We start from the raw sequence: 17,086 nt of genomic DNA, 5'->3' as shown, positions 1-17,086 counted from the left end.
CTAACTTTATCTTTAATTGTGGTAAAATACACAGGGGCTTCCCGGGTGGCGCAGTGGTAAAGAACCCACCTGCCAGTGCAGGAAATGCAAGAGTCATGGGTTCAATCCCTGGGTCAGGAAGATCCTCAACAGGAGGAAATGGCGACCCACTCTAATATCCTTGCCTGGAAAATCCCATGGACAGTACAGCCTGGCGGGTTTCAGTCCCTGCGGGTCTCAAAGAGTCGGACACGACTGAGCAACTGAGCACAAAACACACAGAACATAAAATTCACCATCTTAACCATGTGTATGTTTTGAGTTTAAGTACAGTTTGGTAGCATTATGTGCATTCACACTGTTGCACAACCGATCTCTAGAACTCTCTGGATCTTACCAAATGGAAGCCACCCATTAACAAACAACTCTCCACTTTCCCCTTCCGAGCCCCCGGCAACCAACCACCATGCTATTTTCTGTTTCTATGAGTCTGACTACTCTAGGGACCTCATATAAGTGAAATCACATGGTATTTGTCTTTTTTATGTCTGTCTGACTTCACTTAGCATGATGTCTGCCAGGTTGATCCATGTTATAGCATGCGCCTGAACTTCCTTCTTTTTTAAGGCCGAATGATACTCCATTGTATGGACAGACCACATTTTGTTTATCATCTATCTGTTGATGGACACTTGGGTTGCTTCCATCTTTAGGCTCTTGTGACTAATGCATCTATGAACACGGGTGTTCAGATCTCTCTTTGAGGCCCTGCTTTCAATTCTTTTGCGTACAGACCCAGAAGAGAAGAACTGACTCTTATCAAGCAATTTCTAGAGCACCCTCTGCATGAACACTCCACATAGATCACCTCACTCAACCTCACAACAACCTTGCAAGGTGAGACTCTTATCATGAGTGGGACCACAGAATTCATTGCCCACACTGGAAAACTCTTGAGAGGGGGAAGAAGCACTGGTAACAGCTGTACTGGGACTATAGGCACAAATCAAGACTGTGTGGGACTAAATGAGAAAGTCAGTCATCATCCCCATTTTACAGGTGAAAAAGTGAGGCACAGAGAGGTGAAGTCACTTGTTCATGGTCACATAGCCGGTGAGTGGCATAGTCAGAATTCAAACCCAGGCTGAGCAACTAAAGCTCTCATTGTTAACCACAATTTCACATACACAGCACACAGCCTGGCAAAAGTCAACAATGAATCCATGATGTCTAATTGTTAGTGGTTCTTCAGACTAGGAGTGGAGGGAGGTTTTTGGGGGAAAGGAGAGCAAGGTTGAGAAGGATGGTGGGGGAGACAGAAGTATTTCATGCCAGGAGAGAGGCTGGGATGCAACACACCCATGCCGAACGTGAACTAGTCATAGGAGGAAATGAAGGCCCCCGGAGGGAGGCAGATGGCCCCGTCTCAGACACACCATCCCAATAGGACCACAGCTAGGCTCCTCGACCAAGGCACTATTGGCATTTTGGAACAGAAAATTATTGTGGGGCTGTTCTGTGTACAGTAGGAGGTTTGCTGGCACCCCTGGTCTCTACCTACATACCAGTTGCAAGTAGCACCATGCTCCCCCATCAGGCTGTGACACCAAAATGTTTCCAGATATGGCCAGATGCCCCCTGGGGACCCAGCTGCCCCACCCAGAACCAGTAACTGGGAGAAAGGGCAGAACTGGAGGGGACGGATCATTTTGCCAGGTCAGTGCTTCTCCAAGCGTGATTCTGGAGTAGCAGCTGCAGCATCTGTTAGAAATGTAATTTCTTGGGTCTGTTCTAGATCTGGAACAGCATCTCTGGGGTGGGGGTGGTGGGTACGGAAGCCCATGTAATAAGGAGCTCAATGTACAAACCACTATCCGTGGGGCACACAAGAGACTTGCCGGGATCTCAGAAGGTTGGGATGCAGGACCTCTAGTAATCTGAAACCTGACTAGGGCTCTGGGGAAGAGAGCAGATCCCTTTAGGAGGATGAGGATGTTCTAGAAACTTCCAACATCCTGTACATGATTAAGACAGGATAGAATGGGCTGCCACAACTAGTACAGCATGTTTGAAGGATAGTCTGATGGCAATATATCAAAATTTAAAACAGACAAGACTTTAGACCCACCAATTCTATTTCTCAGATGTTCCGAGTGGTCAGTCCCCAAGAGAATCAAGCTCTAGTGTCTTTTTTTTTTTTTTTTTTTTTTAATTTATTTTTTTAATTTTATTTTATTAGTTGGAGGCCAATTACTTCACAACATTTCAGTGGGTTTTGTCATACATTGACACGAATCAGCCATTGAGTTACACGTATTCCCCATCCCGATCCCCCCTCCCATCTCCCTCTCCACCCGATTCCTCTGGGTCCTCCCAGTGCACCAGGCCCGAGCACTCGTCTCATGAATCCCACCTGGGCTAGTGATCTGATTCACCATAGATAATATACATGCTGTTCTTTTGAAACATCCCACCCTCACCTTCTCCCACGGAGTTCAAAAGTCTGTTCTGTACTTCTGTGTTTCTTTTTCTGTTTTGCATATAGGGTTATCGTTACCATCTTTCTAAATTCCGTATATATGTGTTAGTATGCTGTAATGTTCTTTATCTTTCTGGCTTACTTCACTCTGTATAATGGGCTCCAGTTTTGTCCATCTCATTAGAACTGATTCAAATGAATTCTTTTTAACGGCTGAGTAATATTCCATGGTGTATATGTACCACAGCTTCCTTATCCATTCATCTGCGGATGGGCATCTAGGCTGCTTCCATGTCCTGGCTATTATAAACAGTGCTGCGATGAACATTGGGGTGCACGTCTCTTTCAGATCTGGTTTCCTCGGTGTGTATGCCCAGAAGTGGTATTGCTGGGTCATATGGCAGTTCTATTTCCAGTTTTTTAAGAAATCTCCAACCTAACTCTACACCTAAAGCAGTTAGAGAAGGAAGAAATGAAGAACCCCAGGGTCAGCAGAAGGAAAGAAATCTTAAAAATTAGGGCAGAAATAAATGCAAAAGAAACTAAAGAGACCATAGCAAAAATCAACAAAGCTAAAAGCTGGTTTTTTGAAAAAATAAACAAAATTGACAAACCATTAGCAAGACTCATTAAGAAACAAAGAGAGAAGAACCAAATTAACAAAATAAGAAATGAAAAGGGTGAGATCACAACAGACAACACTGAAATACAAAGGATCATAAGAGACTACTACCAGCAGCTCTATGCCAATAAAATGGACAACTTGGATGAAATGGACAAATTCTTAGAAAAGTATAACTTTCCAAAACTGAACCAGGAAGAAATAGAAGATCTTAACAGAGCCATCACAAGCAAGGAAATCGAAACTGTAATCAGAAATCTTCCAGCAAACAAAAGCCCAGGACCAGATGGCTTCACAGTTGAATTCTACCAAAAATTTAGAGAAGAGCTAACACCTATCTTACTCAAACTCTTCCAGAAAATTGCAGAAGAAGGTAAGCTTCCAAACTCATTCTGTGAGGCCACCATCACCCTAATTCCAAAACCAGACAAAGATGCCACAAAAAAAGAAAACTACAGGCCAATATCACTGATGAACATAGATGCAAAAATCCTTAACAAAATTCTAGCAAACAGAATCCAACAACATATTAAAAAAATCATACACCATGACCAAGTGGGCTTTATCCCAGGAATGCAAGGATTCTTTAATATCCGCAAGTCAATCAATGTAATACACCACATTAACAAATTGAAAGATAAAAACCATATGATTGTCTCAATAGATGCAGAGAAAGCCTTTGACAAAATTCAACACCCATTTATGATTAAAACTCTCCAGAAAGCAGGAATAGAGGGAACATACCTCAACATAATAAAAGCTATATATGACAAACCCACAGCAAGCATCACCCTCAATGGTGAAAAATTGAAAGCATTTCCCCTGAAATCAGGAACAAGACAGGGATGCCCACTCTCACCACTACTATTCAACATAGTCTTGGAAGTTTTGGCCACAGCAATCAGAGCAGAAAAAGAAGTAAAAGGAATCCAGATAGGAAAAGAAGAAGTGAAACTCTCGCTGTTTGCAGATGACATGATCCTCTACATAGCAAACCCTAAAGACTCTACCAGAAAATTACTAGAGCTAATCAACGAATATAGTAAAGTTGCAGGATATAAAATTAATACACAGAAATCCCTTGCATTTCTATACACTAACAATGAGAAAACAGAAAGAGAAATTAAGGAAACAATACCATTCACCATTGCAACAAAAAGAATAAAATACTTAGGAGTATATCTACCTAAAGAAACAAAAGACCTGTACATAGAAAACTATAAAACACTGATGAAAGAAATCAAAGAGGACACAAACAGATGGAGAAACATACCGTGTTCATGGATTGGAAGAATCAATATTGTCAAAATGGCTATTCTACCCAAAGCAATCTATAGATTCAATGCAATCCCTATCAAGCTACCAACGGTATTTTTCACAGAACTAGAACAAATAATTTCACAATTTGTATGGAAATACAGAAAACCACGAATAGCCAAAGTAATCTTGAGAAAGAAGAATGGAACTGGAGGAATCACCCTCCCTGACTTCAGACTCTACTACAAAGCCACAGTCATCAAGACAGTATGGTACTGGCACAAAGACAGAAATATAGATCAATGGAACAGAATAGAAAGCCCAGAGATAAATCCACGAACCTATGGACACCTTATCTTTGACAAAGGAGGCAAGGATATACAATGGAAAAAAGACAACCTCTTTAACAAGTGGTGCTGGGAAAACTGGTCAACCACTTGTAAAAGAATGAAACTAGAAGCTCTAGTGTCTTAAGGCATCCCTCATAAGCAGCAAGTTAGCTTTTCTCCCATGCACCGAGAATGGTTCAGGTTAGGCATTATCTTTGGGAGAGTTGAGAAAAGACCCACCCAGTAAAGCAAAACCCGGCGACAACCTAAATGCCCATCAGTAGGGATATGGTTAAAATGCAGTGAAGCCATACTCCAGAGTCACAGTCAGCCATGACAAAGAATTATACAGACGATAAAAGAGACTGGGTACATAAATATTATATTGGGAAAAGATGGGGGCAAGAGGAGAAGGGGGTGACAGAGGATAAGACGGTTGGATGGTATCACTGACTCAGTGGACCTGAGTTTGAGCAAACTCGGAGATAGTGGAAGACAGGGAAGTCTGGCTTGCTACAGTTCTTGGGGTCACAAAGAGTCGAACCTGACTTATCGACTGAGCAACAACCATCTCCTAAGAGGGATACAGGTCTCAGACCCAGATACATGTTCAAATGAAAAAAGCAAAAAGCAAGTTCCAGAACCAGATATCAACTGCATATAATTTTTGAATTTCCCCATGTCCCAAACCAGGTCCTATATTCTTGTAATCTCCAGATTCTTATCATTTATAAACCCTCTGTTCCAAAACCAACATTTTTGCAAGTGTTGAGTTTAAAGATATAAACAAAACTGAAAATGTATTCTCAGGGGTTCCCTGTCCCAAGTTTTTCAAGATTTTCCAGATATTTGTTGTGTTTTCCAGGTTTTTAAAATAATGAGGATGCATATGGTACCACTTGAATAAATGTATTATAACAAGCTTGCTTTCTGTAGTATTTGAGCAGCTTTAAAAGTTAAAAAAATACATTTTTTGCTTCCCTTCTTGCTGCCCTGTATTCTCCCCATCCTTCACTCTGGCCGCTGGACGCACCGCCAGGGTCGGACTCCTGGCAGCCTCCCTGTTACTCAGCCAGGGCTTCCTGCTCAGACAGTGCCACGCTCCGAGGTGAGCTATTAACGTTCACTTTGTGCCTTATCCTCCATTCTGATTTAGGGCAACATAAACCCTCCTCAAAATTCCGAGGAATAAATTAATTTACTAATTTCGCCATTAGGAGTTTATCAAAGCGAGCCCTATTTCAACTGTCCTTTAATCAATCACCATTTTCCATGTTTATCTCCCATTCAATTTTTACCACGGGGTTCTCTATACATCAATTTCCCTGATGCTCTTCCTACATATGTTTTAAATTACTTTATCATTGTATAAATTTCACAGCCATTAAAAGGCTCTAATACCGGAATGGCTGACATGGTGTTAAAAATTGGATTCAATTCCATGGGGTAATAAATTGTGACCTAAATCCAATCTCTCATGGGTGACTGAAGGATACAATGAAAAATTATTGCTTTGTCATTTTTACACTAACACAAATATACCATGGCAACTAGAAACCAGAAGAAAAAATGGAAAGCTGCCGGTGCTGGCTATTTTTCACTCAACACAGCTTTGCAGGTGAGTCCTGAGGGTCTCAGATGGGCTGAGCTCCCCTCCAGCCCCAGGTGGATTACCTGACTGCATGGATCTCCTTGCAACAGACGGATAGAACTCCAGGAGGAAGTTAAACTGCAGCTTCAAGGCAGCCGCTGCTGCAGGCAGAGAAGCACAGAGGTTTAACATCTCACCTCTGGCACCAAAGCCTCTGAGCTCAGAGCCTGGCTCTGCCTGCCACTGAGAAAATGTGTGATTTTAGGTACGTTTCCTCCCTCTCTGTGTGTTAGTTTCCTGGAATACAGAGTTGTTAGAAGAATAAATGATCTATTAAATCATATAGCTAAAACACTTAGGACACGGTCCCTGGCATCCAGCAATTCCCAGGTCAAGACACAGTCCCTGGCATTCAGCAATTCCCAGGTCAAAGTTAAGCATTATTATTTAAGCACGGGTTCTCGCACAGAGACCTCAGCACCCTGCTCTTTTTGACTGCAGGGAAGGAGAGTAATGAACAGCTAGGTGTTAACATTGCCTCTGCGTTTCCCTTTTGTCTTTGGAGAAACTGGATTAGTCATTCGACACATTTCGAAGGCAGGTTTACTAAAGGCACCGCTGAGCAGAGAGGCTGAAACATGGGTTTTGAAGTCAGGCAGACAGACCTGGATCTGAAGTTGTGAAGTACTCCCCACATGCAAGGGTGACCCCGGGCAAGCTACTCGACCTCACCAAGCCTCAGTTTCCCCATGTGTAACATGGGTTAGTGAACACACTCTGCTCAGCAGGGTCTGGCGATACAACCTGGAACACAGACAGGTGAGACTTGGCCTCACGGCTAAGTGGGGGCTGCAGGTGACTCTGGCCACTCCAGGATAATGTGATGTGTGCTCCACTGGGGAGCAGGTGAGCTGATTTGGGGGGTACACAGTCTGGGTTCCTCATGGAGATGCGGGGAGAGAGTCCCAGAAGACTTCCAGAAGGAAGTGATATTAAAATGAACTGCTAAGCCTTAACAGACAAAGGAGAGAGGAGAAAAAGCAAGCTGGTTTTGTTAGTTTGTCAGGTGGCTCAGAGGTAAAAAAATTCTACCTCCTAATGCAGGAGATGCAGGTTCGATCCCTGGGTCAGGAAGATCCCCTGGAGAAGGAAATGGCAACCCACTGCAGTATTCTTGCCTGGAGAACCCCATGGACAGAGGAGCCTGGCAGGCTACACTCCATGGGGTCTCCAAGAGTCAGACACGATTTAGCGACTGAGCACATGTTTGTTGGTTTGTGCAAAGAGGAAGCTTGGGCCAACTGTCGTCCACAGGCCACTACAAGGGCCATGCCTGGGCTCTCTTTCTGCACGAGGTCTCTGATTTCCCAGCCCTAAATGGCTGACACATCACCAGCTGCTCCCAAAGGAAGGAATGGCTCAGAGCACAAGAAACTGTCCTGGTGGCTCACCATGGACTGCCTGGTCCCGGAGCAGGTTCTGGGTGAGACACTCACAGAAGCTGAGAAAAGCATCATAAAACCACCTTGCTGGGGAAGCAGGCCCACATGCCCACGTGGAGGCTGGCTTCCAAACCATAATAATCTATTGCTGATTTTTAACAGGTGCTTGTAAATATTCACCAGCTGAGTAGAGGGAGGAAAGCTAACTATTCTCAAACACAGTAATTCAAGCAGCAAGCCGAGGAGGCAGGAGGGGCATTGGACATTTCATAGGTAAGAAGTGAGGCTCAGAGAAAAAAAGGCCCTTATCTGAGGGTCTTGCAGCTCACTCAGAGGTAGAGAGGACCCCCAGGCTTCCCAGGATAGCCTGGTTCAGGCCTTCCCCTAAGCCTGCCTGGGCTCAGAGATAGCCAGACTGCCCAGGACCTAGCACCTGCATGAGTCTGCTCCATCACTGGAGGCATTGAGGGTTTCCCTCTGCTGCTTGAAGGTCCTGGAAAACAAAGGTACCACAGGAGGCGAGGCCCCCAGGAGTGGGCAGCTTGGGTCCAGACTGGGGTGCAGGTCAAAATTATCAGGGCCCAAAGGTATAAGGAACATGGTTCACTAGAGGGGAGCTGTCCCCAGGTTCAGTCTGCCAGAGCCTTGCCCTTCTTTGGGGTTGATGTCCCCTTGACTCTCTGGAAACTTCAGTTTGGTCCCTACCAAACTGATGCTACCAGATGCCTACCAGATGCCTCTGCTCCATTCTTCTCATTCAAGACAACGACATAGATCATCTAAATCCACTGGAATTAAAATCCTATGGGGAAGATGATGGACCAATACTCCTGCTCATACTCAAAGGCCCCCCAGTGTTTTTGTTAATTCTTTGCTTCCCTACACAGTTCTACCACCCCAGGGCCTTTGCACATGATGTAACCTTGTGTGAGAATATCACCGCCCCCCCACCTGCTCTTTCCCTAGTTAACTCCTCCCACTCTTCATCTCTCAGTCCCACTAAAACTCAACCACATGTCTCTGCAGAATTGGTGGTGCTGTTGCAATCTTGCACTTATGTTTGTGCTCACTGGATTCCTGTGTCTCCCCTCCCATGTTTCACAGGCTGCAAACACCACAAGGCTAGGGATTCTGTCTGTTTTCCTCCCAAACAAAGCCCCCAAACCTGGGGCCCAGCACAGAGGGCGGATGCTCACCGGATAACTGCTGAATGAGCAGATGTTAAAGGGAGCTGAGGACAAATGTTTTCAGTCCCCAGTTGGTGGCTGTGCCATTCACAGACTTCTAACCATTCCATTCACATCACTTTGTCCTGAGCACACAGGTCTCTGCAGAGCTCCTGGGAGGGGCAGGTTGAGCCATGGAAACTCAAAACAACTGTATTGTGTTCTTACCCAGGGAGGATAAGACTGCAACCTGTGATGCGCCAAGCAGTGGCTATTCACAGGTGAGTAAGAGAGTCCCTGACATGTGACGGGCGGGTCTGAGGCAGAGATAGGTAGACAGTAGGGGGCGCTTTCTTCACGCCTCATGTGCAATCTAAGAGCAAATGCTGTTGGCTCTGCAGACATCAGATCTGCCTGCTCACTTCTGCCTTTGCTAGCTGCCTGTAATGAACCAGCCAACTCCCAACAGCTCTCCCTGCTTCCAACTCGCCCTTAGAGTCTACTGTCAGCACACAGCCAGGAGATCGTATTAAACTCCCCAGTCTTGCTCAGATCCTTCGAGCAGTTCCCCCAAGTCACTCAGGTAAGGACAAAATTCCTACTGGCCTGCAAAACTCCAGATTAGTCAGGGTCTCTGCCAAGCTGCTCTAAGCAGCAGTCCACAAATGCAGGGTAATCAATGAGCTCCCAGTCCCCTAGACTCTAGAAGTCATTGTGAGCACGTGAGAAGGCAAAAAAGAATCCATCTCACCATGATCCCCTTGTTTCAGATGCACTATGAAAGGCTTGGGAAATGTATGCCTGAAGTTTCCAAATGAGTGTGCCCGGATGAGGCCAGGAAGGGCACAACCCCACTCTTTCAGGAGCTGCTGTTTGATCTTCTTTCCCTGCCTAAACCTTTCAGCTCTGCCTTTCAGGCTTGACAGTCAGGGAATAAACATACCCTAAAGACAAGTTTCAGGGTGAAGGACAGAGCCACACAACTGGCAGGCCATTCCTGAAGGAGGAACAGGAGGTGGAGGTGGGGGGAGCTGCAGGTGGGCATTTATGGTATTTCCTATAACTGCATATTTAGCTTTCTCAAGAGCCACATGGGTGGCAGCTGAATTTCTTCACTATTCCAAGACGGGGAGTGGGGAAAACACCACAGTGCTCCTCTGTCCATGAGATTTTCCAGGCAAGAATACCAGAGTGGGTTGCCATTCCCTTTTCCCGGGCATCTTCCTGACCCAGGGGTCGAACCTGGGTCCCCTGCATTGCGGGTAGAGCCTTTACCATCTAAGCCACCAGGGAAGCCCCATTTAGAAGGCAAAGGCAACGTGAATTGGTTTATAGGGAACCCCCTTCCAATGGGGGGCCTTAGAGGACTGTTTGCCACATGACCTGGCACACAGCACAGCTCAATAAATTTTTGCCCAAGGTTAGGCTTAAGTGGTCTTTGTGCTCCAAAGAAACCCCTGAGCCCAGACCACCAACTGTGGTCATCCATGCAGTCCATCAGACAATCCTAACAGCATTTTCCTCTCTATCATATCCTCTCACGGGGGCTGTTGCAAGGACCTTCCCACGACTTCCCTGTTTCCACTTCTTCTCTCAAACTAAATCAGGTCCACAGTGGGATTGGTGGATCATATATATGGTAGTGCTATTTTTAATTTTTTCAGGAACCGCCAAGCTATTTTCCACAGCGCCTGCACCATTCTGCATTCCCACCAACAGTGCACAAAAATTAAAATTTCTTATCCTCACCAATACTTGTTGTGCTTTTTTGATAACAGTCATTCTAACATATATGAGGTGATATCTCATTGGGTATTTATCCAAAAGAATTAAAATCAGCATCTCAAAGAGATATGAGCATGCCCACAGTCACTGCAGCAATTTTTTTTTATGAAAGCCAAGATGCAGAAACAACCTAAATGACCACTGACAAATAAAAGGATTAAAAAATGTTGTATACACTTACAATGGAATATTACTCAGCTTTAGAAAACGACTCCTGCAATTTGTAACAACATGGATGAGCCCAGAGGACATTATGCTGAATGAAATAAGACTGCCAGACATGGGGGAAGGGGCATGGGGTTCGATGGGTACAAGGTTTCAGCTGAGTAAGATGGGTAAGTTCGAGTGATTACAACATTGTGCCTATAAGTGAAAATAGACTACTGGGCACTTAAAATCGGTTCAGAGAGCAGATCTTTCGTTAGGTGTTCTTATCAAAATAAAATAAGATGAAAAATTTAAAGCAGCACAAAGTTCTAAAAATATCGAAATCAGATCACGTTTAAATTGTTCACTTCCTCCAACGGCTCACATTTTGTTGATGTCAATATCAGAACACCTGGCTGCAGCCTGGCCATACCCCCAGGGTGTGACCCTCCCTCCTCCTACTCCCCTCACTGCTCTCTTAACTTCAGCCACACCGACCTCGTGGATGCTTCCAGAACATGCCAGGCCGTTTGCTAGGACTGTCTCCTCTTCCCAGTGACGTTGCCATCAAGGACCCTTGGAGAAGCCTTCTGTGGCCACCTAACCTACAGTGTCCGCCCCAGCCCCGTCTTCCCATCTGCTATGCATGCTACGAGTTCTCATCACACCAGGCAGCAGATTGTAGGTCTATTGGTTTGCCTGTCACCTCTGGCCTCTCCTATTAGGGCAGAAGCTCCATGAAGGTGGGGCCATCGGGTTGCACGCCTCCCAGAGTCACCTTCCAGCTTCTGTCAGCAGACCCTGTGCCCTGAGCAGATGCTCTGCAGGGACAAGGCATCCCGTGCTTTTGGTCACTCTTATGTCCCCAGATCCTAGAACAAGGGTCAGCTAAGTGCAGCCTACTGCTGCCTGTTTTGGTATGACCTGCGAGCTAAGAGCAGTTTTCACATTTTTAAATAATTGGAAAAAAGTCTCAAATGGATAACCTTTCATAGCACACGAAAATTATGTGAGGTTCACATTCTGCTGACTATAAATAAAGTTTTGTTGGAACACAAACACAGTCACACTGGTCATTTATTTATGTACTTCTTGTGGCTGCTTTCTTGTCAAGTGAACTAGTTGCGACAGAGACCATGCAACCTGCAAGGTCCATACTTTACTATCTAGCCTTTCACAGAACACATCTGGGGAGCGCTGGCCTGGGATGTCACCTGGCACTTACTGGGTGTTTAATGAATGGGGTCCAGTGATTTTTTCCGAGACTCCCCATGGTCAGAGTCCCACCCCTTCCGTGAAAGCCCAAGATCTTTGGGATTTTACTTCAACCACAATGAACTGTTACTGGAAACCTCCTTGTTACTGGGTTTGCACGCTCTTCAGCAGAAGATGAAAATGGGTCCTCTATGAGCCTCGCCTTTTGGCAAGTCGGCCCCGTCCAGTTGGCTGGGCTGCAGGAGGGTCATCTGGCTTCATCATGCCACTGCGGCCCATGAATTGTCCGTGGCTGTTCCCGCCTTGTCTCATCTGAGCAATGCAGCCAAGAGCCTTAGGAGAAAGCAGTGTCCCTGCCCGACAGATGGGGACACTGAGGCAGGAGCCCCAGCCAGGGCCCTGGAGCAACTGAGCTGACATCCACATCTACTTTTTCCTCCCTGCCAGGCTGCCAGCCATGCTTCCACGCTATTCATGCTGTGGAGTCACCCCACTGCCCTCAGGGTGTGGAGATGTCCAGGAGCCAGCCCTACTGCAGCTGGCAGTGCCATCTGCCAGTCTCTTTCTGTCACAGACAACAGCCCCTCACCCCCCACCCCCGGCCACCTCCGGCCAGAAGCACATTTGTCGGGAGTCTTTGGTCTTCTGCAAAGCCTGATGGGTAGATGGGCTGTTGCATCCAGGGACAGTTGCCTTGTCATCAGAAACCTCCTTCCTGTCCATCCTCACCCCAATCCTGGAGCTGTTGCCCCAGCCATGTATACATGTTTGCAACTTTGCAGCCGGTTGGCTGACTCAAAAGAGACAGTCCTTGCTCATCACTCAACAGAGAACCATCAGCCACTTGGGTCCGGAGGCCCCATAAAGCCCACCCTGCTCCCAGCGACTGCTTTCCCAGGAACTTCTGTTTTTATTTCTCATTCTTCACCTGGACACTGGCTTTATCTGGTATAGCAAAGGGTGAAGAGGTGCCAGAGGGGCTGGGCTAACAGGTGGGGCCTCTCTTGAAATGTGTTTTTTCTTTTTTTCTCTTTGAGGCATTTTAACTCAAGGTAGAAGGAGGCTGGTGGCCCGTGAGGGCTATTGGAGGCAGCATCTCAACATTTGAAAGTGAAAAGTGAATGTCATTCAGTCGTGTCTAACTCTTTGTGACCCCATAGGCTATACAGTCCATAGATTTCTCCAGGCCAGAATACTGGAGTGGGTAGCCTTTCCCTTCTCCAGGGGATCTTACCAACCCAGGGATCGAACCCAGGTCTTCCGAATTGCAGGCAGATAATTTATCAGCTGAGCCACCAGGGAAGCCCAAGAATACTGGAGTGGGTAGCCTGTCCCTTCTCCAGGGGAACTTCCCAACCCTGGAATTGAACTGGGGTCTCCTGCTTTGCAGGCTGATTTTTTACCAGCTGAGCTACCAGGGAAGCTGACGTTTAATTGTTCTAAATATAATGATGCACTGCCTGCCTAGAATGCCTCTTTCAAGTCAAATCTCACCAGGGTCAGTGTGTCTCTTGTGGCCAGGGTTCCCCAGGCAAGGTGTGGTCCAGGAAGGCTTCCCCGAGGAGGTAGCATTTAGGCTAAGATCTGGAGAGGGAAGAGGTAAGAGCCACGCAAGATGGGGGGGTAGTGGGTAGTAGGGGCAGCAGTGGAGGTGGCTAGGATGAGTTGGAGAGAATAACGGAAGCACATGGGGTCTTGTCTGAAAATTGGAGCGAGAGAACTGCAGGTGGGCAAGGGGCAGTCACCATGGAGCAGGCCCTCTGCTCTTCAACGCCCTCTTCACTTGTTCTACCACTGCCTCGCTACAGCTGACAGCCAAACACATTCTCTGTACCTTACCTGCCTCTGCACCAGGCGTTTCACATGCATGATCCCGTTTCATCAGCCAACAACCCTATGAGGACAGGGTACAAGGATCTGTGTCCATTTTACAGATGAGGAAGCTGAGGCACAGGAAGTCAGAGTCACACGGCTAGTAAGGACAGAACCAGGATGCAACACCTAATGTCTGCAGATCTTTGGATGGAAAACCGTTTTCCCAGTCCACACTGCCCTGGGCCTTCCAGACAACATGGTTTCATTTCCATGAAACTTGAAGAAATCCCGTTGGGAGTGCCTGGAGGCCCTGGGGTGATTCTGGAGCCCAAGGAAGGAATCTGAGGCCTAGGCAACTGCAGGAGTGAGGTGAGGGCAGTGGGGTCAGGGCCACTGGGGCCGGGAATACGGGAGGGGTAGGGGCTGGTGACATGGAGCACGGGGGCTTTGGGAGCAACGAGGGGCCACTGTGGGATTAGAAATAAGTCTCTCTGAGGCCAGGCTTGGGGTCCGATGGGGCATACCACATCTCACTCCTTGTGGCTCTGAGTGGATGGTCTACAAATTGGCCCTTTCCTCGTGAAAAACATGTCAGCATCCCAGCTGCTTCCTCCAGGAGGCAGAGAGTGGAGCTGACGGGTCACAAAGGCAAGGAAGGTGTCCGCACAGAGCACATCGCTCTGGGGTTCTAGACGCTTCTTTTCCCCTGAACGCTGCTGGGGTGTGAGGACTGGAGGCGTGGGAGTGGGAGCAGCAGCAGCCCTTAACACCAGCTGACGTTTAACACCTATTCCCTGTCTCGGAATTTTTCAGACTTCCAGCCACGAGGAATTGTTTCCTTAATCATATTCAACTTCCGGCATCCTGTCAGATGATGCTGAGCTTGGCAAGATGACAAACCGTGCCTACGTCTGCGTGTGGACGTGTATGTCTGCATGTGTTTACACACATGCTGACTTCCCCTCTCCTCCACACTGGCTTCCTCGTTGAACGGGACATAAAAGGACCACGGAGCCAGAGCTCAAATCCCTCCTGAGCGGAGGGAAATCCGGGTGCCATGGTTTCCAGAAAGGGAACACCAGCTCCGTATGGGGTGTAATTACATCTTAGCTTTCTGCAGAAGAATAGTTTATGGCTTAAATGCTATTAATTGTAAGCCGTTTTGTTCCACGGGAAGTTGTTCATTGATAACTACCCAATTAGGGTTATTTTGCAATTAGTCTATTCACAGTAAATTTATTGCAAAAGGGGGAGGCTGTGGTGCATTGAATGAACGCCCCGTTGGGGCTGGGTGTGCCAAGGCCCTTACACGCCAATCTTATCAGCCAGCTCCTAGGCCCCCGAAGGGTGTGACACCTTGGCCGACGCAGCTGAGACCACGGGGGATCCCTATGCTGCATAGCCTCACTGGGGTGACTCAGAGGGACCCCGATAGGTGTGAGGACCCCCTTCCTCCACTGGCCATAGCAGCCCTCTTGCTCCCTACAAACATCTGGGGAGGAGGTCCTTCTCCTCCAACTACAGACGGCGGAGAGAGACAGCCAGCAGGTTCAGGACATCCCTGAGGTCTGAGAATTTGGACTAAAGTGAAACTGCCTGCCTCCAGAGGAGGGGAAGGATCTGGGGTGCATGCAGGCTCCGGAGCCTGAGAGCTAAGGGCGGCCATGCCGCCTGCTAGTTGTGCACCTCTGACCACGGACTAAACCTCTTTGAGCCTCCATTTCCTCGTCCATTAAATGGGTTGATAAAGAGACTGACCTCACAGGGCTGGTATGAGGATTCAATGGGGTGGAAGGCAAGTGTTGGAGGTACTACTACACGGACTTGGTACCTAGCAGGAATCAGAAAACTATGGCCAGAAAAAACTATGCACCCCGCCCAGAGGGGACCCCATGAAGGGTCTGCCATGGACCCTTCCAGGCCTCTATACCCACGCACCCACGTGGCCAACTCTGACCTGATCCATACCCTCCATCCAGTGATTGGGGATCAACAGAGAAGCACATGTGAGAGATGAGTAGCTGAAGTTCAGCCTCTAACTGATTGGGTGACCTTGACCATAAGTCCCCTCCTCTCTGGGCCTCGTTTCTTATCTGTCCATTGGAGAGACAGAATCAGGATTTCTCTAGAGGTGACCCAGTCCCCTTTTCCTTGGGAGTTGTTCTCACCTCACACCTCCTTCTGCCTCAAGAGGGATGTGGGATTGATGAGACATCGGGCACCTTCTTGCCTGGCCTCCAAATCCTCTCAGATGCTGGGGGAACTGGGAGCTCTCTGCTCCCATCTTGCCACCCAGCCCAGCGCTGCAGCCGGCTTTCCCGATGCTTTGACCTGTCTGGACACCAAGATGGACCCAGCACCCCGTGGGCCCACTCCTCTTCCACTCATGGACCCCTGCCCCACCCAGGTCTTGTGTGTATCCCCTACACAACGAGCATTCATTGGTATTTGAATTTAGAAGCAACAAGGTGGTATTAATATTTGGAACCCTTGGCCACTTAGTGAGGGACCGCAGGTTACCCCTGGCATTGACTGTGGCCGATGAGAATGAGGGATGACCAAGAGCAAATTGCGAATGGACCCCAAGGGAGGTCTGAGTGGGAAGACCCTTCGAGTATTTAATGCAGGGTGCTCCCTGAACAGATAAGGAAGCTGGAACCAGAGAGCGGAAGGCAATTTCCCTTCTGCTGGTGAGTTCCTGGTAAAACCTGAACTAGAACACACTGCCCTCCATCTCAAATGCATTGCACTGTTTGCTCCCAGTGATATCAGCTCTCTCTTCTTTTTAGAGAAGTCTTTAGGATGCTGTCTGCCATGTGCACGGAGAAAGCCATGGGGTGGACTAATTCACAAACTATTTGGGATGTAAGGTCTTCTACAAGAAAAAGAATATCTGCTGACCTGCAATGAGTTTGTGTGTGTGGCTGCGGGAGGCAGGGTGGGTGTGTGGACGTGGATGAAAGAGCACTGACCCCCACGAGTTACCTGTAGCCGGACGGTGGGAACATGAAGGGTCTCCCTTCTCCAAGGTGGGTTTGAAATTTTCTGCCATAACATGTATTGGGGTTTTTTTTTTGGATCTTGAGAAAATATGACCTCACCCAGGATGGTGGTATCTCGATCTCAGGATGTCTCTACCTGCAGGCTTGTGAGGCCTCCTACAAGCCGTAAGACCAGGAGGAAGTTATTTTATGCCACTCAAATGAAAAATGATATGCTCCTGATGATAGTGCCAACCTCACTGGGCCACAGAGGAGAC

The 17,086-nt window shown here is 47.4% G+C and overlaps 1 protein-coding gene across 1 annotated transcript in view; it reads right to left on the bottom strand.

The window, feature by feature from the left end:
• Positions 1-17,086, bottom strand: part of XYLT1 (xylosyltransferase 1) — a 343,548-nt gene that overhangs the window by 140,318 nt on the left and 186,144 nt on the right. The gene's annotated exons all lie outside the window — the stretch shown is intronic.

Source organism: Muntiacus reevesi, chromosome 2 (genome assembly GCF_963930625.1).
Source record: "Muntiacus reevesi chromosome 2, mMunRee1.1, whole genome shotgun sequence".
In the NCBI taxonomy this organism is placed as follows: Eukaryota; Metazoa; Chordata; class Mammalia; order Artiodactyla; family Cervidae; genus Muntiacus; species Muntiacus reevesi.
This window is presented reverse-complemented; position numbering and strand designations above follow the sequence as displayed.